The sequence below is a fragment of the Schistocerca gregaria genome, chromosome 7, assembly GCF_023897955.1.
Source record: "Schistocerca gregaria isolate iqSchGreg1 chromosome 7, iqSchGreg1.2, whole genome shotgun sequence".
In the NCBI taxonomy this organism is placed as follows: Eukaryota; Metazoa; Arthropoda; class Insecta; order Orthoptera; family Acrididae; genus Schistocerca; species Schistocerca gregaria.
In genome coordinates, this window is record NC_064926.1 from 479,439,817 (window position 1) to 479,466,850 (window position 27,034).

General features: G+C 44.7%; 1 protein-coding gene across 1 annotated transcript in view; it reads left to right on the top strand.

Annotated features, from left to right (window-relative positions):
• LOC126282257 (uncharacterized) overlaps positions 1-27,034 on the top strand; it is a 1,335,550-nt gene that overhangs the window by 869,853 nt on the left and 438,663 nt on the right. The window lies entirely within an intron of this gene.

Consider the following 27,034-nt stretch of genomic DNA (forward strand, 5'->3'; position numbering starts at 1 on the left):
CTTACATCGTGCCTATGCAAGACACATTAACACGCTGACAGCTTCACACATTGATTCTTGCCTGCATGACAGATGCCCCCTGATTTAGTAGCTAGATGCATGTACACTAATGGCCATTAAAATTGCTACACCAACAAGAAATGCAGATGATAAACGTGTATTCATTGGACAAATATATTATACTAGAACTGACATGTGATTACGTTTTCACGCAATGTGGGTCCATAGATCCTGAGAAATCAGTACCCAGAACAACTACCTCTGGCCGTAATAACGGCCTTGATACGCCTGGGCATTGAGTCAAACAGAGCTTGGATGGCGTGTTCAGGTACAGCGGCCCATGCATCTTCAACACGATACCACAGTTAATCAGGAGTAGTGACTGGCGTATTGTGACGAGCCAGTTGCTCGGCCACCATTGACAGGACGTTTTCAGTTGGTGAGAGATCTGGAGAACGTGCAGGCTTGTGCAGTAATCGAACATTTTCTGTGTGCAGAAAGGCCCGTACAGGACCTGCAACATGCGGTCGTGCATTATCCTGCTGAAATGTAGGGTTTCGCAGGGATCGAATGAAGGGTAGAGCCACAGGTTGTAACACATCTGAAATGTAACGTGCACTGTTCAAAGTACCGTCAATGCCAATAAGAGGTGACCGAGACGTGTAGCCAATGGCACCCCATACCATCACGCCTGGTGGTACGAGTACGCCAGTATAGCGATGACGTATACACGCTTCCAATGTGCGTTCTCCGCGATGTCGCCAAAACGGATGCGACCATCATGATGCTGTAAACACAACCTGGATTCATTCGAAAAAGTGACGTTTTGCCATTCGTGCGCCCAGGGTCGTCGTTGAGTACATCATCGCAGGCGCTCCTGTCTGTGATGCAGCGTCAAGGGTAACCACAGTCATGGTCTCCGAGCCGATAGTCCATGCTGCTGCAGACGTTGTCGAACTGTTTGTGCAGATGGTTGTTGTCTTGCAAACGTCCCCATCTGTTGACTCAGGGATCGAGACGTGGCTGCACGATCCGTTACAGCCATGCGGATAAGATGCATGTCATCTAGACTGCTAAGTGGTACGAGGCTGTTGGGATCTCCAGCACGGCATTCCGTTGTACCCTCCTGAACCCACCGATTCCATATTCTGCTAACAGTCATTGGATCTCGACCAACGCGAGCAGCAATGTCGCGATACGATAAACCGCAATCGCGATAGGCTACAATCCGACCTTTATCAAAGTCGGAAATGTGATGGTACACATTTCTCCTCCTTACACGATGCATCACAACAAAGTTTCACCTGGCAACGCCGGTCAACTGCTTTTTGTGTATGAGAAATCGGTTGGAAACTTTCCTCATGTCAGCACGTTGTAGGTGTCGCCACCGTCGCCAACCTTCTGTGAATGGTCTGAAAAGCTAATCATTTACATATCGCAGCATCTTCTTCCTGTCGGTTAAATTTCGCATCTGTAGCACGGCATCTTCGTCGTGTAGCAATTTTAATGGTGAGTAGTGTAGTTTCCGTTGTGCCCGCAATGTGACAGCGTCTTACGGACTACGAAATTATCAAGAAGTTAAAACTTCCTATTTGGGAAACAAAGCAGTATTCATTGCGACTTTCATTAATTATTGCTAATTTTCTAATTTATTAGTGTGAATGATGGTGTGAAAACGGCATATTAAATGAAATTAATATTTTTATATTTATTAACTGAATATACAGGGTGACAGTTATTGAACTATATGAAATAAAATCGTCATAACTTCTGAACGTTTTGGGCTAGGACGTTCAAACTGCACGATGGTCGCGGAATATGGTGGGAATAAACACGCGCAGTATGGCTCGGTTTAGCGACGAAGCCCACTTTCATTTGTATGGGTTCGTCAGTAAGCAAAACTGGTACACTTGCAGGACTGAGAATCCACATTTCGAGATCGAGAAGTGTCTTCACCCTCAACATGTGATGTTTGGTACGCAACGTCCAATCACGGAATAATCGGTGCGACATTTCTTGATGGCACGGTGACTACCGAACGGTACGTGAATGTTTTGGAAGATGATTTCATCCCCATTATCCAAAGTGACTCTGATTTTGAGAAGATGTGGTTCATGCAAGACGTAGCTCGACTCCAAAGAAGTAGGAGAGTGTTTGATGTCCCAGAGGAGCACTTTGGGGACCGCTTTTTGGCTCTGGGGTACCAGGGGCGACTGGCATGGGCTTCGATTGGCCGCAATATCCTCTGAATCTGAACACATGCGACATCTTATTGTGACGTTCACATATTGAATAAAGTGGGTGCACGCCGTAGTTTTAACTAATTTACGTTTTTTTTCATATAGGCCAATAATTGTCACCCTCTACTTTAGCGTGAGAATCGTATCTGAGAGGATGAATCATACTCAGTGGAAATTGAACAGTGCAGCTAACGAGTTTATGGGCCTGAGAAAAAAAGATACTTTTTACGATAACTTTTTATTTGAGGAGAGAGTTATTTCGATATTTGAGAATTTTATAAACTTTTTGCTTTTGATAAATTGTTCATAAAAGCTATTAAGTTGTGCTTGATCAAAAGCCTCAGAATTGCGTGGTTTAATACTAATATTGGGCTCGTTACGATCTAATTGTATATCAGCCAATCAGAGGACAGTACGTTCGAAAGTATTTTTCGGGCTAAAGAAATGCTTCGTGAAGTCTAAAGTTCATTTTGGAGCTCAGTCATCACCAAGTTATGAATGGGATATAAAGACTTCTAATAGACGCGATAATTTTTCAGGATAAAGACTAAAAAAACTTAGCCTTTGATTGCTGCAAAGTGGATGCGAAAGTGTGAAAAAAACGAACACATGATATTCCGATTTTAATATGGAAACTGTCTTCTTTGAATTGCCAAAATCTGTGTGGCATGTTGCAGTGAAGGCAAACTGAACATTGGTATTAGTCAAATCGTATGATATTTGAGAGAGAATTCTGCCACAGATAATCCGTTTTGTAATCCTTTCTGGTATCAGGTTTGGTTTGATATCATAAGCTGGTTATTACGACTGTCTACGAATGCGAGTGAGTGTTGAAATTAGAACTTAAAATTAGCACGAGCTTGGCAGTGTTTTTTGTATCAAACAAGTGGAAATGTATCAAAGTTTTGACTCAGAAGCTACCGTTCAGTCAATCCCTCGGTTAACCTGATACTAAAAAGACTTGTTGCACCCTTTGGATCCGTCTAATGCTTCTACTACAGCTGTACCAGTGGAGAAACATTATCTTTCTTTTAACTGAGAAAGCGTACGGGCAGAACTGCAGAAGAAGGAAATTCATTACAAGGTGAGTGAACACTTTCTGTTGGAGGAACACCAAACAGCGGCGTCGTCACAAAGCCATGTTTCTTGACTTTCGAAAAGCGTTCTATACAGCTGCGCCCTGCTGCATAATTAACAAAATATGAGCTATGGAATATGTCAGCTTTGTGTATGCAGTGAAGAATTTCTAGCAAATATAACAAAGCGTGCTGTTCTCAACCGAGAGAGATCATCAGACGTATAAGTAAAATCGATCCTACCCCAAAGCACTACACGCATGATTCCATTCACAAATCTGCATGGTGAGTTCACCATCACTTACACTGGCTGAATACATGAGATTGTGTATAAATATGGTAACACACACCAGGCACAAAAAGATCGCATACCGCAACAAAATGTTCAAATGTGTGTGAATTGCTAAGGGACCAAATTGCTGAGGTCATCGGTACCTAGATTTACACACAACTTAAACGAACTTATGCTAACAACAGCTCACACACCCATGCACGAGGGAGGACTCTAACCTTCAGCGGGCGCGGCCTGTCAATCAGTGACATGGCGCCTCTAACCGAGCGGCCATACTTCAACAAGAAAATATTAAAGTGCTTAGAGGGTCATAGTTGTTTTCTATTGGAGAATTAGGCACCGTTAGAGTTCCATTTCCACCGTCGCATGGAAGCTGGAAGTAATCTAAAAAATTTGATTACAGTTGTTGCCACCAATGTTTCCACACTGAATGGTCCGCTACCTTCCCTGCTCGTCAACTGCAGGCGGAGGGCGTATGTCGCTTCTTTCCGTCGATGACAGCTGAATATCACTATGTTAGGGTCTGCTTCCTCTCCACAGCCACAGGCCATTCCTTCTTGCGTTTTAGTGCAGATGTTTTTTCGAGCGCCCCTCACAAAAAAGAAAATACTGAGCGAGATTGTTTGAAAAAAATAGAAAGGAATATTAGTCTTTAACGTCGCGTCGACAGTGAGGTCATTGCAGACGAAGCACAAGCTAGAATTAGGGAGAAAATGGCATTGCCCTTTAGAAGGAACCATTCTAGTATTTGTGTTAAACGATTTGGGAAAATCGTGGAAAACCTACAAGAACTATTTTTTTCAGCCCCCGATCGATTGCCACTGTGGAAACCACAGTGATAATAAGAATTTTTTTTTATTTTCAACATTGAGCTACACCTAAAACTCCTCCTCAACGTAGTCTTCACTCCGGCCTGAACATTTGTTGTAGCTTATACCTACTTTCCAATAACCTAACCGTAAAAGAAACCCACGTACAATTTCCCTGCCTTGGTCAGCGGCTCTTTGTCTGCGCCCAAATGTTGTCCTCATAGCGAGCTATTCATATGAGCGAAGAGATGAACATCAGAGAGAGCCAAGTCCGGGCTGTATGGTGAATGATAAAGCAATTTCCATCGAAAACGCTGCAGAAGCTTCTTCGTTGCCCCTGCAGTATGCGGCCGAGTATTGTCATGAAGAAGGAAACACGTGGCAGTTATGTAACGTGGGGTGCATAAAATCAGGGGAAACTTTTTTTTTCTCTGTGTGGTAGACACTATTTTTAGGTATGTTTACGTGATCACTGTCTCACTGTGCACTCAGAGCTGAAGAGTGCGACATGACGTGACAGATGAGCATACCACGGACACTGTGCAACACTTCTGTGGAAATATTCACTGAATTTTCAGTGTGGTTTTAATTTTGCGACCGATTAGAGAAAGAAAGAAAATGTCCCCGTATGTCTGAATGCCGAACCGGGATTTGAAACTTCGTCCTCCCGATTGCGAGTCCACTGTGCTATAGGCTACGCCACGGCGCTCGGTAATTTGTTTGGAACACCATTGTGTTTCTGGGACGTAAGAATGTAGCTCACTATAACACCACCCCCTAGAAGCTCTGCAGATCCTCTGTTCACTGTTCCTCTGATTTCTTAGGGATGACTTACAAGTTGGCTTTTACTTTTCCTTCCTGTCGCACTCAAAAAAGTTATTTCGATGTTGTATACCTGCTGCAGTACCTTCAACTGAAGGACATATTGTGACGTTGATCAAAGAGGTGCTGTAGTATTTGTAGAGCTGCCTGCGACACAGGTAGTATGGTCGTGAGTGGCGCAGTGTCTTTCGCGGCACATTTCAGCACTGGTCTCTTATTATGGCGTGATGATAGGTGCCTCATATGGCAGCCTACCTTTCCCCAGGCAAACCAAGTCGTGCGTAGTGCGCTGTTAGCGACAGCGACAGCTCTGTACGGTGACATACTCGCCTGTCGGACATCTCCTGTCCGCCTGGACAGGCGTGTAGCCCAGTTAGCGGGGAAAGTACGTGCGAACAGGAAGGCGGAGTGTCCACCTGCCGAGCCGCGGCTTAAATTACGGCTCATTATCTGCGCTGGGAGCCGCGTGTTCCATGTAAAGTGGCGCTCATTAAGATAGCCGAGGGGAAAGTGGGGACACGGCGTAATGACTCCATTACGAGGCGTCCGCCGCTCCTCCAGAGCTCCGCGGCTATTAATCCGGCGATACGGGACACCGCCTGGCCGGCCGGCCGCTGTCCACCGCGTACACCTGCGGGCACCTGGCTGCATCTAAAGCTACGTTTTCCTAGCTGCGGGAATTTCTCGCAACTTGCTACGTAAAAGGCGCTGCCCACTCACAGAGTGCTAACATACCAGGCCGTTTCCAAAGGGGGCTAATAACACAGTACCGCTGAGGGCTCTATCTGCGGGTAACACTTGCGTGCTTCATAAGACTCTCTCTCGCATGTCGCAGCGATTTGCTCGGTTGGAGGGGTGTGCCAAGTCGCAGCACTCAGGAGCACCGTAGAGAAATTAATTCTTCCGATCTAATTACTCAGACACTCACCAGAAATACATACGAGGCACATTCGGAAAGTAAGGTCCGATTAGGCGTGAAACGGAAACCACTGTGAAAATCCGATGGACCTTTGCAGGGATGTGTCTTTAGTATGCCTCTCGATCGCTTCACGTCGCTCTTTTTTAGTTAGTTAGTTAGTTAGTTGCATGTTCCATTGATCAGTCGCACAGGATGGTAGCCGTTATGATGTGGAACGTGTCAAGTGCACTATAAATGCACATATGAACCAGGATATATATTACAATACACAGTTAAGGATTAATATTTCTATTATTTACCCCATTACCTTAAATGGCAAAAAATGCATATACTATAATTATAGATTTATTTATTCCTATTCAAGAATTCATCTATGGTACAGAAGGTGAATGTTTACAATTTATTTTTCAAGCTATTACTGCTGTCTGTCAGACATTTTATTTCATATGGTAATTTGACGAAAATTTTTATAGCAGCATATTTTACCCCTTTCTGTGCCAAAGAATCATGGTATTGTAATCATGAATGTCACTGTTTTTTTCAAACTGGTCCATGTTGTTGAGAACAAATTTCATTAGTTAGTAAAAATGGTTCAAGTGGCTCTGAGCACTATCGGACTTAACTTCTGAGGTCAGCAGTCCCCTGGAACTTAGAACTACTTAAACCTAACTAACCTAAGGACATCACACACATCCATGCCCAAGGCAAGATTCGAACCTGCGACCGTAGCGGTCGCGCTATTCTACATCTACATCTACATCCGTACTCCGCAAGCCACCTGACGGTGTGTGGCGGAGGGTACCCTGAGTACCTCTATCGGTTCTCCCTTCTATTCCAGTCTCGTATTGTACGTGGAAAGAAGGATTGTCGGTATGCTTCTGTGTGGGCTCTAATCTCTCTGATTTTATCCTCATGGTCTCTTCGCGAGATATACGTAGGAGGGAGCAATATACTGCTTGACTCTTCGGTGAAGGTATGTTCTCGAAACTTTAACAAAAGCCCGTACCGAGCTACTGAGCGTCTCTCCTGCAGAGTCTTCCACTGGAGTTTATCTATCATCTCCGTAACGCTTTCGCAATTACTAAATGATCCTGTAACGAAGCGCGCTGCTCTCCGTTGGATCTTCTCTATCTCTTCTATCAACCCTACCTGGTGCGGATCCCACACTGCTGAGCAGTATTCAAGCATTGGGCGAACAAGCGTACTGTAACCTACTTCCTTTGTTGTCGGATTGCATTTCCTTAGGATTCTTCCAATGAATCTCAGTCTGGCATCTGCTTTACCGACGATCAACTTTATATGATCATTCCATTTTAAATCACTCCTAATGCGTACTCCCAGATAATTTATGGAATTAACTGCTTCCAGTTGCTGACCTGCTATTTTGTAGCTAAATGATAAGGGACCTATCTTTCTATGTATTCGCATCACATTACACTTCGCTACATTGAGATTCAATTGCCATTCCGTGCACCATGCGTCAATTCGCTGCAGATCCTCCTGCATTTCAGTACAATTTTCCATTGTTGCAACCTTTCGATACACCACAGCATCATCTGCAAAAAGCCTCAGTGAACTTCCGATGTCATCCACCAGGTCATTTATGTATATTGTGAATAGCAACGGTCCTATGACACTCCCCTGCGGCACACCTGAAATCACTCTTCCGGTCTGAAGCGGCTAGGACCTCTCAGCCACCGCGGTCGGCAGAGGGTGGAGGGGGGGGGGGGGGGGGGAAGAAATATGAGCATCCTTAGGTTAGTTAGGTTTAAGTTGTTCTAATTCTAGGGGACTGATGACCTCAGATGTTAAGTTCCATAGTGCTCAGAGCCATTTGAACCATTCTTTTGTCCTCTGACTACTATGAAATTATTGTGCCGAGCGGAACGGCCTAGAAACGCAAAATTAAGTGTGCGGAGATGCAGAAGAATGTGGTGTGGCACCATGTGGGCTCATTTGTCGAACGCACGCTTTGGGACTGGGAGATGGGGGTGGAATGAGAAGCGGGGAGATTGAGCGTCTGCTGCCTACGTCGCCGTGCAGGAAAAGAACTGTTTGCTTGTCAGAGATGCGAAATTGCTGGATCGGTGGATCATAACAGGCTATATTAAGACAAAGCAACCCGAAAATAATCGGAAGCACGCAACGGAGCTAAAATTACTCGTGACATTGTACTAGAGCGTTCAGTCTCGGACGCTGCCAGTCTTTTCTTAGCGTTGCTTGTGTACGGCGTCCCGGCATCGGCATCCCGCTTGTGCTCTAGGAAGGCGTTCTTGGCTCAATGCAAGGCGGGCTGTGTGTCCATCAAAGCCGACGTGTGCTTCAAGGGCTCGTGCGTCCGACCGGCAGTTCTGAGTGCTTTACATACCATACCTTTCTCAGACACGAGGTCTGCTTTACGGCTGTCGGGCGGGAAGGCTGAATTCGTCTGAAGCACGAAGCAACAGATCAGCTGCTGGGAAGTCATATCCAGTCACATGATTAGCGTGCCAGGTGGGACGGACTTATTTCCAAAAGGCGCCGCTTTGACCTGGCATTGAATCCGATTGTAAGTATCTAAACTTTTAATTACATGCTAACGCCGCCAAATGTAAAGTAGTGTAAATAAGAAACTTCCTGGCAGATAAAAACTGCGTGCCGGATCGAGACTCGAACTCGGGACCTTCGCCTTTCGCAGGCATGTGCCCTACCATCTGAGCCACCCAAGCACGACACACGCCCCGTCCTCACAGATTTACTTCTGCCAGTACCTAGCCTCCTACCTTCCAAACTTTACAGAAGCTCTCCTGCGAACCTTGCAGAACTAACACTCCTGGAAGAAAGGATACTGCGCAGGTGGTTCAAATGGCTCTGAGCACTATACTACTTAACATCTAAGGTCATCAGTCTCCTAGAACTTAGAACTACTAAAACCCTAACTAACCTAAGGACATCACACACATCCAGGCCGAATCAGGATTCGAACCTGCCACCGTAGCGGTCGCACGGATCCAGACTGAAGCGCCTACAACCGTTCGGCCACAACGGGCCGAGATATGGCTTAGCCACAGGAGAGCTTCTGTGAAGTTTGGAAAGTAGGAGACGAGGTACTGGCGGAAGTATGCTGTGAGGACGTGGCGTGTGTCGTGCTCGGGTGGCTCAGGTGGTGGAGCACTTGTTCGCGAGAGGCAAAGGTCCCGAGTCCGAGTCTCGGTGCGGCACACAGTTTTAATCTGCCACGAAGTTTCATACCAGCGCACACTCCACTGCAGAGTGAAAATCGCATACTAGTTTAAATAACACAGAAATTTACTTGCACTGATATGAAGCCACAAATTATAGTAAAGTATTGACTTAAGACAGTTTATGTGTCAAAGATTACAATTTATTGTACACAAGAGCGACGTGATTCGACATTACACTACAGGTCATTAAAACTGCAACATCAGTAAGGAGCTAAAATAACTTATTGTGCAAATATACAATAGTAGGAACAATATACGATTAATTTTGTAGGTGGTATTGTAGTATGCATACTTTTCGTGGTCAGTCCACAAGGCCTGTGTCTAGTCTATACAGCCGCCATGATCCAGCTCAGTAACAAAGGGAGAGTGTACAGAGTAAATTAAATCAGTAATTTAGACTTCAGATTCGGGTTGTTCGTTAAATTACCTTTCATGTGATACGGCGCTCGAGCTGATAAAATAATTACCTCAATGATCGTTGTAATTAATCTTTAATTACAACTTCACTATTTCAAATTAATTTCCCCCGACGACTTGAGACAACTGTCGGCTTGCCTAACTACCGGGATAAGGACTACTCGGGGAGAACGAATTCTCAGGGACAAAATTCGTTTAATTCTACGATAGAACAAGACGGCAAAGATAGGCAGAGGCTAGCCAGTCGTTAGCTAAAAATTCAGGCCACGCCTACTCCCCGCCGGAAGACACACGAGGTTCCGCAGTTTCCGCGAAATTCCCGCCACAGTAAGAGTACCGACCTCTGATGATGCTAACGGTAGCAGCCACGATGGTTAGTTTGGTTGTACGGCCCTCGTCTCGTTGGCGGAAGCATACGTTGCTGAGGGCTCCTCGGTCAACGAAACTTACGAGAGACGGCAAGGAAAGGCAGTTGTTACTAGTGGACTGCCTCGAACGAATGACGATTCGGAGCCAGCCACCATCTTGGCATCGGTGGTCAAGTTTAGTACGTCGTTTTCCGCCGTGGATGTTCCATTCACAAGGTGACAGAGAGCAAGTTCTGTCAGCACTTACATCAGCGGCGTTCGCGGTTGCACTGTTTATCTATTGGCACGCCACAGACTGGACGCTGTTTAAGATGATTACTGAATAATTGTATGAAGTTCTCTGCCCCTGCTTCCGTTACTTTTCTTGCCAGTAATCAACGTACTCCACGGGTTCTCGCCTCACGTTCTCGTATAGTACATGAGCTAATTCAGTGCTTTACTATCGACTGAAAGTTTTCTGTGTATGTTCTTGATCTGCGGCAAGAAGAGACAGAATTGCTTTTTTATAAAGGTACCATCATAAATGAGGCTACATCATCTTCCTTTAGTGTGATTCTAGAAGTACAATATATCACGATTTTGTCAGAACAGACGCGTCTTCTCTGGTCTGTAGCTTCCACTTTTGTCACGTTCATTATTTCAGTTAACGATCATCTGAACCCCTGCTAGAAGAAAAGAAGGTCGATGCCAGCCATTGTCGGGACAGCAGCCGACAAGTAGGTGGATGACAGATCTCACCGCCTGCGGGAAAAGGAGAATTCGTCTTCTCCAGTAATTACCTTAATTATTGTTCATTTATTATCATGTAATTGTCTCTAGCTACAATATGTGGTACGCAGGAAACGAAATTTAGTTCACGGAGGTGTTACATCTGGCTCCAACTGTGGCACATCTCTGCTGGATATCATAGCGAACTTTGCCTGGGCAATAGATAAAGGTATGTCATTCCATACAGCTTAACTGTATGCCAGAGGTTATCAATCGTAGTGGTTGCAAGTGGTGCTGTGCAATCCACTTAGGAATTAGTTACCAAATATTTTCAGTAGGTGAGATATCTGGAGAACTTCCTGACCAGGACAACAGTTTAACACCCTCTGTACTGATTTAGGTCGAGATCTAGAATTGCGTTACCTTGTTGAAAGATAACTGGGGCGTTCTGGGAATGTCTTTGCCTTTCGATGTCAGAGAGCCAACGGCCTTGACGCAGTGCTAACACCGGTTCCCGTCATATCATGTTGGCCAGTCTAACATCTGGATGGGTGACCATCCGGTATCCCGAGCGCTGTTGGCAAGCGGGGTGCAGTCAGCCCTTGTGAGGCAATTTGAGGAGCTACTTGACTGAGAAGTAGCTGCTCCGGTCTCGTAAAATGACTTACGGTGGGAGAGCGGTGTGCTGACCACATGCACCTCCACATCCAGTGCCACCTGTGGGCTGAGGTTTGACCTTATGACCTTAATGGTCATAGTGAAGTCTATTATTATTTATAGCAGTTGTCTTATCATTTGCAAGAGCATGGTTGGATCAGAAGGTATAAAGCAATACGGGGCAATAGCACAGTTTCATCAGAGTCAATGAATTCAGCTGTGGTAATTAACTCGTCTCAGTGAGTAACCACAAATCTTACAACATTAATTAATGCCAGATTATCGTTACGATTTCAGATTAACAAATTAATAGCATTTTTCTTTAACAGCAGTTGTTGAGGTGGTATACCGGAAAAATATAGAGTTCAACAATTCTTGAGGATACAACTGAACGCTGTTTATTCCTCAAAGTTCGACAGAACCAGAAATTAGGTAAACCAGTGCCTCTCAAAGTAACAAACTGGAAATGACATATTCATTAACTGTTATACAATCATCGTTTCTTGGACATAGAGTAACATTCGAATTGGATTGCACAACACTTTGTTCATTGATTTCCGTGGCACTGAATATGGTGGAAATAAAACGATCGTATTATAGTAAAACTGTTTAGGAATTTTGATGGAGATTAATGGTATTGAGGTTAGGGAGGGTGGAACTTGACGTTGCAAAGGCTATAAAGTAAATAGGAATTAATATATAAAAATAAGTATGTAGATTAATGGTACTGTGGTTAGAAGTGTGACGTAACGTTGCAAATGCTGTACATCAATGACTTATTAAAAATTGAATAAATTAAGATATAAATGAAGATACAAGAGTAAACAGTACTTGCTAGTGATAATGGATGTTGATGTAATTGTTTATTTGCGCAGTACACGACACTTATGTAAAAAAAGTAAACAACTACAGAAGCTGTTGTGCATAATAGTAAAATTAGATTATCAACAGATTGTGTCTCTTGTATTATTTATATCGACATGCACGACCGAACAAATGTAATAGATTACACTTGCGTAAAGAAGCTAAACAACTGCAATGGCTGTTGTGCATGTCGGTTAAACAAATTGTCACCTTTCACATTAGCTTTAAAAAAAGTCTTCAACATGAAGTTATTTTAATGAAAACAATAACTTTAAGCTAATTGTGTATTTTTCGTCATTAGTGATGAACAAAATCTTGAAAATCGCTAATTTTAATCGAGAAACACGGGAGATATGGCGTGCCGACAGTAAAACACCACTTGCATATAACACAAATATGTCATTACGTCAAAATAAATACGGTGCAGTGCCGTGATCCATTACAGACGGCCTGTGTAGACGCGCGCTCCTGCCAGGGTCGCCAGCTCGCAGCCCGTGCAGCTACATTCCTGGCGCCCGGCCGCGTTCTCGCGTTCTGCTGCGCGACGCGCGCCCTCACATGGCTAATGAGGCCCAATCCGACAAGGCGCCGGGCCCGCCGCCCATGAATAAACATCCCGCTCGCCGAACGCTTTCGCCGGCTCGCTATATGTGCGCACTGTAAATGTCAAACACTTGTTTATACTGCCGCTGCGGAGGCGCTGTGTTGCCAGAATAAATAATATCTTTTCCTGGAAACGGAACTCGCTCGCCTCTTTCGAATTCGTGATCCCAGGTAGCGTTCGGAGCAATTTGTGGTGTCTGCCGTGCCAGGCACTCAACCTTTTCCAGCGACCACGTACAGGCATTCTGCGTCCAGTGATTTAAGGACTACAAATAAACAGTGGTAATTCGTGTGGTGTTTTTCATATTCAGGGCTATTTTCTCAGTCATGTGATAAGAAAATATAACAGTTTGCAACTAGATCCGTAATTTCCGCGTCCTTTTTTGAGACTTAGCTCCAGCAAACTGACCATTTGTTTTACAAGGTGAGTTCAATAAGTAATGCAACACATTTTTTTCTCTGCTCATATCGGATGGAAAAACGCCGAATGTAATGTGGAACGTCGTGGCATATTCCACCTTCAGTCCCATAGTTTCATGAACTTCCCACAGATGGCGGCGCTAAACGTCGTCTTCAAATTGACCTCTTTAGCGGAGGTGCCTTCAACAGAGGTTCGTTCTAAGCAGAGAGCTGTCATTGTTTTTCCTTTGGCATCGCAGGTATTTACAGACGCCTGCAGAATGTCTAAGGAGACTGGCCCCAGTTATCTGTCAACAAGATAATGCAGTTCCAGATCTCGACCTAAATCAGTGCAGAGGCTGTTAAACTGTTGTCCCAGTCAGGTAGTTCTCCAGATCTCTCACCTACTGAAAACGTTTGGTAACGAATTCCCGAGAGGATTGCACAACTGCTACGGTCGCAGGTTCGAATTCTGCCTCGGGCATGGATGTGTGTGATGTCCTTAGGTTAGTTAGGTTTAAGTAGTTCTAAGTTCTTGGGGACTGATGACCACAGCTGTTAAGTCCCATAGTGCTCAGAGCCATTTGAACCATTTTTTTGATTGCACAACACCACTTGCAACCACTGCGATTGATAACCTCTGGCATACAGTTAGGTTGTGTGAACAAAAGCATGCTGAGTCGGTGGGCGAGGCGTCTGTCGCCATCGCTAAAAGGTTGCGCAAACCTGTCCGATCTCCCTCTTACCGGCCGGCTGCACACAGCTGTGGTGCCTGCAGTGTTGGAACGTGCGTGCACTCTCATTCGAGGTGATGGACGGATCGCAATGAAACACCTCGCTGCACACTGAACGTCTTCGTGAGAAGTGCTAAAACACTCGTCCATCGGTCGGAGTACTCTTTTTAAAGATGTGTGCCCGCTTGGTTTCTCGCCGGCTAACAGAAGATCATAAACAGCAACAAAGAACCGTCTATGCGGAATTGCTTGCGCGTTACGCGTAATTTTTTGTCGAACATCGTCACATGTGATGAAACATGAGTTCACACTTCGAACCGGAAACAAAGCAGCGATCCATGTTGTGGCGCCACATCACTTCTCCTCCGAAAAAAAAGTTGGAAGCCACACTCTCGGTCAGGTCAACTCTGAAGTGTATTGTGCTGACCCGAGGTAATTGAAGAAACGGCTGCAGCGTGTTCGATGCCAGAAAAATCCAAACGAACTTCTCTTTCCCCACGACAACGCAAGGCCTCATAAAAGTCTGCGCACCCGAGAGGTGCTCAAAAACCTTCATTCGACCGTTCTTCAAAATCCCTCCTATATCCCGGATTTCGCATTTTCCAACTTCCATCTGTTTGACCCAATGAACGGTGCACTTCGCGGGAAGCAGTATGTGGATGCGGGGGAGGTTACCCATGCAGCAAGACATTGGCTCCGACGTCAACGCGTACAGTTGTACCACGCGGGATTACAGGCTGCCCCAGTGAGATGGCGTAACGTCGTCGCATTGAACGTAGCTTATGTAGAAAAATAGTGTTTTGTAGCCAAAATATGGTGTATTGGGATCCTGAATAAAACCAACTTGCTTCCAGAAAAAAGATTTGTTGGATTTCTTATTGAACGCCCTTCGTGGGTATTATCTTTCCAAGTGTTCTGGACGCCAGTTTTGTTTATCCGTAGTCACTTCGGAACTTAAATATACCTGACGACAACAAAATGGAGTACTCTGTTAGTTGGTGCACCCACGACAACAGGCGCAAATGTCCAAACTTTGACTTAGGAAAAAATCATTTGGTTGACGCAACCTCGACGTGTGATCTGACTTGAATATACATAAAATGACAAAAAGGATGAGGGAAACAACGGGCAGGTCAAGAGGGGAGGCAGGAGCCAAGTGGGCTGCACAATTCAGGAAGGACTGGTCGGAACGAAGGACTGGAGAAGGATGTACATACCAGTCAGGATAGAAAATCACCAGTGGAGCATATGGTACTGGAGGTATCGGAAAAAGAGCTGAAGAGGTGAAGAAAAGGAAGGAGAAGAAGAAAATTTAGTACATGAAGGGGCTACCAAATCGTACCCAGTTTGCACGAGATATTTACAGATTATGTACACAAACCTTTCTCTTGACTCAGTCTATTAGCGTAAACAGACCCAAATCCTGCAGTAATTCCTGAAATTAGCGTTCACTTACAGACAGAAATTCAATGTGTATGTGCTTGTGTATATTGAAAACAGTCTTTCACTGATAGGTCTAGGGGTATTCTCGTTGCCTTCGTGCTCGTCTCCTGGTGCTCGCCCCACGCAAACACTCCGACAGTAGATAACAGAATAAAGTAGACTCATCGACAAGCACTAAATGTTTTTATCGGTCCATAGTGCTAGTGATTGCTTCCCTTAACCCTGAAAGTCTATTTTTGAAGAAAATTTTGTTGTAACTATACAAGTGTTTCTTGGAAGATTAGGAAATATGAGAAAATGACTAAACTCGAACGCAGTACGGTTAGAGTTGCTGTCTGTCCCCCAGGGCAGAAAAAGTAACGCTCCTGCTGAACACAGATTTCTCGGAAATGCTTAAGAAGCGTATCATAGAAGAGTATCATTCGTTACACCTGAGCATGTACCGCGATAGCGAGAAAAATGAGTGGAACAGGTGATCATTTGGACAACTGTGTTTTCTTTGTAGGCTAGCAAGCGGCTGATCTGGATGGATAGCTGAGTGTAATTTTGGGTGCTTAACAGTGAGGTCTTCAGCGCCCGTTCTGAATGTTGTCTTACGAATAGCCGCTACTCGCCAACTTTAAAAATAGATGGAATATATGTTCAAATCGAAATATTAAAATGTTGCACACACATTCAGCAGTATGACAGTACTGTCAATGGTGCATACACCATTAACAGAACGTGTCCACATACACGCGAAACTTTTTACACGAGTTGTTCCTTACAGCTGGGTGACGGCCGTTGTGGCCGAGCGGTTCTAGGCGCTTCAGTCTGGAACCGCGCGACCACTACGGTCGCAGGTTCGAATCCTGCCTCGGGCATTTATGTGTGATATCCTTAGGTTAGTTAGGTTTAAGTAGTTCTAAGGGGCTGATGACCTCCGATGTTAAGTCCCACATTGCTCAGAGCCATTTTTTGATGAGCTGGGTGCAAGTAACGTGATATGATCAAATTAAATTATGTTTACATGACTGTGGTTGTGTGGATCATGCAGATCTCTCTAGTATGCCGAAAGAAACTGGGTTGCTTTGCAAGCAATGCGTATGAGTAATAATGAACTTTGTGTATCCGTAGTCACTGTTTGTTAAAATTAAAAATATAGACTTGGCCTACATATCTACCAACTGAAACATTAAAATGTGGCAAATACATTCACTATTATCTCTGACAGCACTGCTGGACCGCTGGGAGATATCTGACCTCAAGTAAAAGCTACATACAGGGATCGCAGAAGCTCACGGGCGCCCTTCAGAAGCCCTGCGTGGAGAGATGGGGTACGACTAGAGACCTGGACATCCGCCATAGAGAGCATCTGACAATGACCTCCCCTCCCCTGTGTGGCCAACCAAAATGCGCAAACGCGGCCTCCTCGTCACCCAGATGAAACGTGTATTCTGTGCGTCAGAGCGAGGTGTCGCGGTGGTTAGCACACTGAACTCGCATCCGGTTGAAATCCCCGTCCTTTCGTAATCCGAGCCTCTGCTCCGTCGCTGTTAACAGGACGTTCAAGTCCAGTCTTCCTTCCTCCCTGTCCTACGCAAGTGACGCGAGGTGCTAGATCCAGCCCATTTGCTGCAGTGCCACTTGTTGAGTAAACCCTGCACACCAGAAGTGTTTTTAAAGTTAATGACAGAGCGATTTCGCCTCTACTTGCTCGGTATAGCACGTTGCAGTAGACACGGAAAATAAAAAAAATATTGTACTTTTCAAGCATTTGTTAAACAGTGTAGTATGTAAATTTGGCTGAATGGCCTCGCATTCAGTGGGATGCCCAACCAGTCACCCGGAACTGGTGAGCGGCCCGCTGTAGGCAGGTTGATCCGGAAGAGGCGGCCCTCCGCTGGCTGGAGCTGTACCTGGAATGCCGTGTTTGTTTGCGCTCGCCGCCGCTGACGGAGCGACCGCAGCGCCACGGCGCGTGCGCTCACCCCGCCCCCGCCCCGCAGCCACCCCCGCAGCCAGCGGCCACACCCACCGGCGCGGTGCCCAGATGCTCCGCCGTCCACGTGGTCCAGCCGTCTCCCGGCGCTCGTGGCGCAGTTTCTCCGCGGTCGGCAAAGCAGGTGGCACACTTCGATCCATTGTGAGGATAACTGGGAAAGTGCAGGCACCTTATGAAGGAGGCTAGCAAATCACTTACGCGTCCCATCCCAGAATGATCTTCCCTTCGTGGAGGACCACAATCGTACAGAATTTTTCGAAAGAAATTTCGTCCTTTTGTCTGTTAATTGTTCGTTTATTTTACACATTCACGTTTTCCGCTTTGTAACTTTTCTCATGTCTGTGACATGTCATCGTCGAAAAAAGTATTACTGGTCTTACAGGCCAGTTGTCATACAACAGGTTATGAGTACATATCGAAGAAACGTAATATGAAGGCTCGTATTCTGTAATATAACTTGTCTGTTAAAATCAGAAATATGTCTAGCTATGAAGCAGAAATCAGGATTGTGTAAAATAAATGAACAACTAACAGTCAAGTGGCGGAAATTCCTTCAAAAAAGAAATATCCTAGAATATTGCACAAGCTTGTGAGAAACGTAGTAAACAGGGCTGATTGGAATAATCGGCATAAGCAAACAAGGGCAGGACGAAAGGACATAACTCGTATTTCACCCACCGGAGAGCGTTATGGATATGTTAAAAATTCGAACTGATTGACGCTTATAGACACCATACCATCTCTCCCAACCCTACTTGTACAGTTTCAACAATCAGTATTAAGTAACGAATCCAGAAGTCTCCTATGTATCGGCTCTGTAGGAACCGACAATACAAGATTAGACCATACACAGTGTGTAACAGACATTTAAGCAACCCTTCTTGCAGCGTCCCATAAGTGAATAGAACGAAAAGAAACCAAGTGTACGGTACAACCGAAAGTACTCCCTACCACCTGCTTCACAGATGTTTGCACACTATGAATGCGTTGTTACTCAGACTCGGATAAACTGAGACACAAATGTTATGGGATACCTCCTAATATCGTGTCGGACCTCCTTTTCCCTGGCGAAAGTGTTGCCGGTGCAGAACTTTGTGCACGAACTGACCTCTCGGTTAGCCCCCATAAATGTTCGATATGGACGGCCAAACCATTCGCTTGAATTGTCCAGAATGTTCTTCCAACCAATCGTGAACATCGCAAATGGCCTCAAAGTGGCAGAGCTTAACCATTTTCAGTAAATGATCGGTTTAGTTGCCTCGTTGACAACTTGTGTCGAGGCTTGATGGGGTATGCGCCACGCTCCAGCCTTACCATCAGCTCTTCCCAACAGACACCGCATCTGACCAGACCACGGTTTCTCACCGTCTAGGGTCCAACCAATGTGGTTACTGGCGCAAGAAAGAGGCTGGGGGCGATGTGCTGTTAGCAAAGGTACTCATGTCGCTCGTGTAATACCATAGCCCATTAAAGTCAAATTTCATTTCACTGTCCTAACGGACACGTTCGTCGTACGTCCCGCATTGATTTTTCCCGTTGTTTAACTCATTGTTGCTTGTGTACTAGCACAGAAAACTCCACGCAAACGCCTCTGCACTCAGTCGTTCAGTGAAAGCCGTCGGCCACTGTGTTGTCCGTGGTGAGAGGTAATGCCTGAAATTTGGTATTCTCGGCACACTCTTGACACTGTAGGTCTTGGAATACTGAATTCCCTAACGATTTCCATAATGGAATGTCCCGGGCGTCTAGCTCCAAGAAACCATTCCTTGCTCTGTTAATTCCAATCTTGTGACTTTTCACATGAATCACCTGAGTACAAATGACAGCTCCGCTGTGCACTACCCTTTTATACCTTGTGTACGCGACACTGCTGCCATCTGTATAGGTGCATATCTTTATGCCATGATTTTATCACAGACGTCTCTTTATTCGAAGCAGCTATACTCACTGATGCTGTCGTATCTTTATTAGTACATTACATTCCTCTTCCACTGATTGTGCTTAACTGACAAGTTTTCCCTTGTGCTGTGTGTTTTACATTGCCAGTAGCTGTAGATCGCGGATGAATAACCGGCGGCCATGGGGACGCATGCCGTCCGCGAAACAAATTCGTGGAAGAGAGAGCGAGGTGTTCGCATTGTATTTATGGCTATTTTTTGTTACGAACACAACACGCACTAACGAGATCAGGCATCATAAGTATTTTAGGACAAGGATTTAAAAACTTCGTGCTAAAATTTTTTGTCTATACTGACACACAAAACTACAAGCACTCGAATGAGCTGCATTTAGATAAAACTCGCCAATTTATTTCCAACTGCTTCTCCACTAGAGTTGCCTATTTCATTGCGATATTTTGTTTTGCTATTTTTTCACGTAGTAGCATTAGTAAATAATTATTATTCCTTTGTCGACGTGTTAGAAAGCTGCTTATAACAATCAACTACAACCAAATGCTTTTATGGGCGTTTATTTTTCCATGATGGCATTTCAAGTTGCCCAGGTATCTCCAGATGTTTACATTTATTTACACGCCGTGAACATGGTTTATTTACTAAAGGCGTTGCAGAATTTTGCAGCTATTGCAAAACGTCTTAAAGAAACAATGTTTACGACTCATAAACTAATGAAAGCATTTGAAGATGTAAAAACATAAAATGCGGTACGCTCAAGAAAAGTGTTTTTTGAGGCAAAATTTATTGGCGTAACGTTTCGAGAAACAGGTGTCATATATATCATAGCGGTACCCCATAGACATTAACGTCACGAGTGTTATAGTTTTGATTTTATGCGTTACGAGCGCGGCCGTCGCGTCACGTGACGTGTAGAAAAGCAACAAACTTACTTATAGTTTCTTTCACAGCTACTCCACTACAACGTTCTTTAACATATTTTTCTTTCCACAGCTTTGATTGAATCCTCGACACGGTTGCAACTGCTACTGTATCACTGAGCTGAGCACCGTTGGTAGCTGATACCAATCAGAAAAGAACAGATGCCACATACCTTCTCTTCCTATCGGTCTCATTCAAAAAGTCTTGGAATTTCTTCTTGGAGAGAGAGCGGGTGGGGGGCTGGAAATATTGAGTGTAACTTTCAAACACTCAAACGAAGGAAGGAACATTGTATTTGACGTCCCGTCGACAAGGAGGTCATTAGAGCCGGAGCACAAGCTCGAATTGTATCAATTGATTGCGCTTAGGATGTAACTGCCAAATATGGTAGCTACCTTTCCGGTGGATAGGTCGTTTTCCGTTTAAAATAGAATTAAAACTTATCTCTTGCTTTGCGAGAAAGATTTATGAGATTACCAATAGTGCAAATTAGAATTGAAACGTAAATAGGATTAACTGTGAGGACGTAATCAACGACTTTGCGAAATGAAATCTCCACGAAAAGATTTCTTTGTAAAATGCGGAGCAGCGATAAAGCAGAGGACGAATCAATCCGGAGGAGATCAGTGTTTAACATTCCGTCGACAACGAGGTCATTAGAGACGGAGCACAAGCTACGATTAGCAATGGATGGGAAGGAAATCGGGAGTGCCTTTTTAAATGAACCATCCCGCATTTGCCTGAAGCGATTTAGGGAGATCATGGAAAATCTCAATCAGGATGGCCGGACGCGGGTTTGAACAGTCGCCCTCCCGAATGCGAGTCCAATGTGCTAACTAAATCAGTCAGGATTAAGTAAGTTGTTTGGTGTATGATCCTGTCTCTCTCTCTCTCTCTCTCTCTCTCTCTCTCTCTCTCTCTCTCTCTCTCTCCCTGTCTCTCCCTGTCCCAAGTTCGAAATGATGGCAGTATAAGTTAATGTCCATACAACTGCCTCCCGATGACATGGACCAAGGTGACCGTTAGGTTTTCGTAAGCAAATGAATGAAACTACGGTACGTAAGATTAAAATTAATGTCCCTTCAACAGCTTGTTCATTACAGGTATAGGACAAGCCCCAAATGAAGGAAAATAACGAACGAAATGTACCTTATTCAAAAAGTACCATCCCGATATTTCCGTAAGAGTTTTTAGGAAACTACAGGAAGGCTAAAATTGTGTGCTACAACAGGGATTTACGCTCTGCTCCTGTCCAATGCGGCAACCTGTGTAACGCTTCCACAACTATGTCTGAATGAGGCGAAGCGTTGATTAATGTCTACTAGTTAGCCAAGTTTTGCATTTAACGACCAGTTTGGTCTGGGTTGCGATGATTGGAACAGCCATTTCGCATTTACATGTGCGTCCTAACGTCGTTTCACTATTTGGTGTTTCCTTTACAAAAAACGCCTCTTATTAATTTACATGCATGCCAAGGTGCGAACATCACACACACTCACTCTACAAACCACGAAGATTTGCGACTCGCATATCTATAAGCCAGGTTTTTGTTATCATTCTCCCCCCCCCCCCCCCTGTCTCTCTGTCTCTCTCTCTCTCTCTCTCTCTCTCTCTCTCTCTCTCTCTCTCTCTTTCTTTCTCTCTCGCTCGCTCGCCCTGAATGTGAAATGCTACACTATTAGGTACGAAGAGCGTTTTATGATAATGCAGCTTTCTCGCAGTAAGCCTAGTGCTCCTGTCTGGTCGCCACGAGTAAATTGTAATGCTTTTCATTCTCCGCTTATGTAAATGTTGCAACAGTACCAGGAAGAGGACTTATTTAAAGCTGACGTAAGCCAAGCAGCAGTGCGCGCAATAAGATCAAGCGCAGCTAGTGCTCATTTGTCACAGTAAGTACGGTCAGTTGGTGGCCGGCGCGAATGGTCAGGAAGGGCAGCATCGGTACGACATTCCAAACAACGTCTGCTCGCGGCGGGAATAATCCTCGTAGTGGCCGACGCGTCACGTGATGCAGGAGAGCCGCATGAAGTTCTACAGCCCCCCACAGCCTTGGGATCACTTAAGAAAGTATGTAAAATATCTATTAGATTATATCAGCTGCATGACACTACTAAGCTTTCTTCTCAGCTCGAAAAAGGACGACACGAACACAAGTTGTCCACCTGACGAAGACGGTAGCCTGTAGTCGCAAGGCTCGTCTCATCCTGTTTCTACACTCGAATAAAGGGTATGTCAGGAGCAAAGGAGAGAAATGGTCGCTCTAAACCTAAAAGTCCACCACATAAACCCTTGTACATATTTATTATCGTTATGAAATCCTCTTCTTCTCGAGCCACTATGATACTGAGTGGTTCTTAGTCCCTTCGACAAGTTTCCTCCAATCTGCCCTCTCCAGAGTAGTTCTCCGGCGTCCTCTGATCTCTGGGAGAGACATTTTATATCTTCTTCCACATCGTCTATTCACCGCTCTCGTGACCTTCCCCCGTGCCTTCTTTCAGATGGCCTCCGTTCAAAAACCTTTCTAGTCCTTCTTCCAGTATCTGTCCTAAGAACATGTGCAAGCCAGACTATGAACTACTTTTCATTAATCGTACAATTTCAGCATCTTGTATAAAGCGGCCCAACTCATGGTTCATTCCACGTCTACAGAAACGGTTGTTATTCTGAACCAACTCATAGACTGTAACGCCGAAAATGCAGATAAAATACCTTCTACACCACCCAGAAATTTTCGCCTTTCTGAATCTGTAAGCTTTATTACAGAAACTATATTTAATATGTAATGGATATAATAATAGTGTATATATTTGTGAATGTATATAGTTAATCGTAACTATAATATAAACATTGTAAATTGCTGCGTAATAGCCAAGGGAACTTTTATTTTAATGTACGGATAGCAACTACGAATTGTACTAGCTGAGCAGTTGCTTATCTTTGTTTATGCAGAATCTTCGTCGCGCTGCTAGCAGAGAGGAAGCAGGGAAGCTTGAGTCGTGAAAGAGTGCGTAAGTGTTTGCCACGCGCTCCCGACACGCAGTTTGCAGCTACGATCGCGCCCGTCTAGGCGCACCGACTTTATTAACCCGCGAGTATTGAGAGCACTGTATTAGTGGACAGGCGGGCGAAGCTGAAATTCTAACCACTGGCTGTCCCGTAGTTATTCGTGCCTCCGGAGACGACGGGTCGTCCTCAAACACCTGCAGCAGAAGCAGCAGCTCAGCACTATCGTCGGGTATATTCTTCGTTGTATGCACAGCTACAGCATCGCAAGATCGTTAACTGACAGAGCATAACTACACTACTTCCTATTAAAATTGATACATCAGGAAGAAATGCAGATGAAAAACGGGTATTCATTGGACAAATATATTATACTAGAACTGAGATGTGATTACAGTTTCACGCAATTTGGGTTCATAGATCCTGAGAAATCAGTACCCAGAACAACCACCTCTAGCCGTAATAACGGCCTTGATATGCCTGGGCATTGAGTCAAACAGAACTTGCATGGCGTGTACAGGTACAGCTGCCCATGCAGTTTCAATACGATACCACAGTTCATCAAGAGTAGTGACTGCCGTATTGTGACGAGCCAGTTGCTCGGCCCCCAGTGACCAGACGTTTTCAAATGGTGAGAGATCTGGCAAGGACGGCAGTCGAACATTTTCTGTATCCAGAAAGGCCCATACAGGACCTGCAACATGCGGTCGTGCATTATCCAGCTGAAATGTAGGGTTTCGCAGGGATAGAATGAAGGGTGGATCCACGGGTCGTAACACATCTGAAATGTAACGTCCACTGTTAAAAGTGCGAACAAGAGGTGACCGAGACGTGTAACCGATAGCACCCCATACCATCACGCCGGGTGATACGTCAGTATGGCGATGACGAATACACGCTTCCAATGTGCGCTCACCGCGATGTCGCCAAACACGGATACGACCATCATGATGCTGTAAACAGAACCTGGATACATCCGAAGAAATGACGTTTTGCATTTGTGCACCCACGTTTGTGGTTGAGTACACCATCGCAGGCGCTCCTGTCTCTTATGCAGCGTCAAGGGTAACCGCAGCCATGGTCTCCGAGCTGATAGTCCATGCTGCTGCATACGTCGTCGAACTGTTCGTGCAGATGGTTGTTGTCTTGCAAACGTCCCTATCTGTTGACTGAGGGATCGAGACTTGGTTGCACGATCCGTTACAGTCATGCCGATAAGATACCTGCCATCTCGACTGCTCCTGATACGGAGCCGTTGGGATCTAGCTCGGCGTTCCGTATTACCCTCCTGAACCCACCGATTCCATATTCTGCTAACAGTCATTGGATCTCGACAATGTCGCGATACGATAAACCGCAATAGCGATAGGCTACAATTCGACCTTTATCAAAGTCGGAAACGTGATGGTACGCATTTCTCCTCCTTTCACGAGGCATCACAACAACGTTTCACCAGGCAACGCCGGTCAACTGCTGTTTGTGTATGATAATTCGGTTGGAAACTTTCCTCATGTGAGAACGTTGTAGGTGTCGCCAGCGGCGCCAACCTTGTGTGAATGCTCTGAAAAGCTAATCTTTTTCATATCACAGCATGTTCTTCCTGTCTGATAAATTTCGTGTCTGCAGCACATCATCTTCGTAGTGTAGCAAATTTAATGGTAAGTAGTGTACTTAGTTACATACGTCACATGTTGACAAAACAGATCGTGTGCCTGCACGAGTAAGCTCTTGGATGGAGTTCATCGACGACTCACGTAGCAACTCAGTAGTTGTAGAATTCTGTGCACCGGCTGCTGTGGCACAAGACACGAGGAACTGCAACTGTGTGTTTAGTTGTTGCACGGAAAATGGACGGACCCGGGACAGGTTTGTGGCGTAATGAAGCTGGCCGCTGACGGCAAGACGCGTGTCGTATTTCTGCTGGCGTCGCTCCAGTGCAAGGTACGGAGCTGGATTGGCGTCTTGCGAAGCGCCACGAGGGAAGCCAACAGGCCGGCAAGCAGCGGTCTGTAGGCCGCATCAGTACCGCTCCCCCTGGGCTAGCGGCTTTATTTACGGGCTAATTCTGCGAGTCGAAGCGCGCGCTGCATTTACAATCCAATTACGCAGCCGCCTGTCCACCGCACACGGGACGCTGGGATTCTCTCACGTCCCGCGCCTACTCTGACTCCGGCGATGATTAAGTGCTATTGTCACGACACTTGCTTCACAACATGCGCGACGCAGTTTCTCAAATTAAAAACAAAAAGGTACCACACTGGCGTTTCGCAACGGGCGCTAATAAATAGTGTACTTACTTACGGCGACAATCTGTTTTCCTCTCACGCCATTTTTCTTCAGAACTTTAATGCATTAAGAAACAAGACTAAGTGGACAGGACGTAAAAACATACACCCAGATGACATATTTGCATTGGAGATAGTAAATATGTCACAGCTCGACGCCGATAAACAATGGCCCAGTGTCAGCGCCGAGGCTGGCGGTAATGAGGGAACAAGGCGCATGTAAAGCATACCGTGCGCGGGAACGTTTCGACCAAACGGAAAAAAAGTAGCCAAGTTCTTCACGTACCTTTGCCATACCTCTCACAATTCTCAGGTATAGCAAATTGCTGCTCCCGTCAGCCCACTTACCTTTCATTAATCTCTACCTGAATAATAAGCAAACCTAACGTATGTATTCTCTGCACTGGTCCCAAAACCACCTTACTAACAGCCAAATCGGGCACATAACATCGCAAATTTTTGAACTGATATATCGCACCCCGGTGAGAACAGTGAGACAACTCAAAAATGCAGCAGAAAAAAATCGACTTAAATAATTCTATAAAACTTAAACTGAAAGAGTATAAGCTTGCTTTGAATTTCAACTAATTATTGGTGGCAGTAAATTCCATTACATTCTACACAACGGTAATATGGACATGTAGTACTGTCCTCATCGAATGTGAGGTGTTACCAGGTAATTATTAATTAGGTCTTTGAACTGTGTCAATTTTCTTGCTTTACTAAAAACTCTTTTATTTTTTATGATCATCATTTGATACCTCTGCCACTTTTCACCCCAATTTTGTATATTTTTTATTTTTATTTAATGCTTTTTTACTCACAGTAATATAATACGATATCCGAACTTCCAGTGGGCATAATTAGTATCTCACTTAAAATAAAAAATGAAAAACAAATTTAAATCGTTTTATTAGAAAAACAAAATGTAAAATTATAATTTATGAAAATTAATATAATTTAATAAGAAACATAAATTAGGTGCATTAATCTACTGTTTAGGGACGCGAAATGTTATTCATTGAAACCATCGTTGTGAGATCATTATAGCTTCTTCTTCTTTTCAAAACTTTCGGTTTTAGTGACATGTCGTGAACTTCACAATATCGCGTCATTTCATCTGTTTACGTGCAGTATTCTACTACTATTTGTGTTGAGGGTTAGTAATTAGTCTCAGCATCAAGATCTCATCAATGGCAGATTTCACGGCGTGAGCAAACTATCTATAACTATGTTGTTATCTTAGCACAAGAAATAACAGGATAAACTTGACAAGAGCGTACATGGTACAGTTCACAATAAATTAGAAAAGGCAAAGAAATATCGGTACTCATCACAGACTTCTCGACGTAC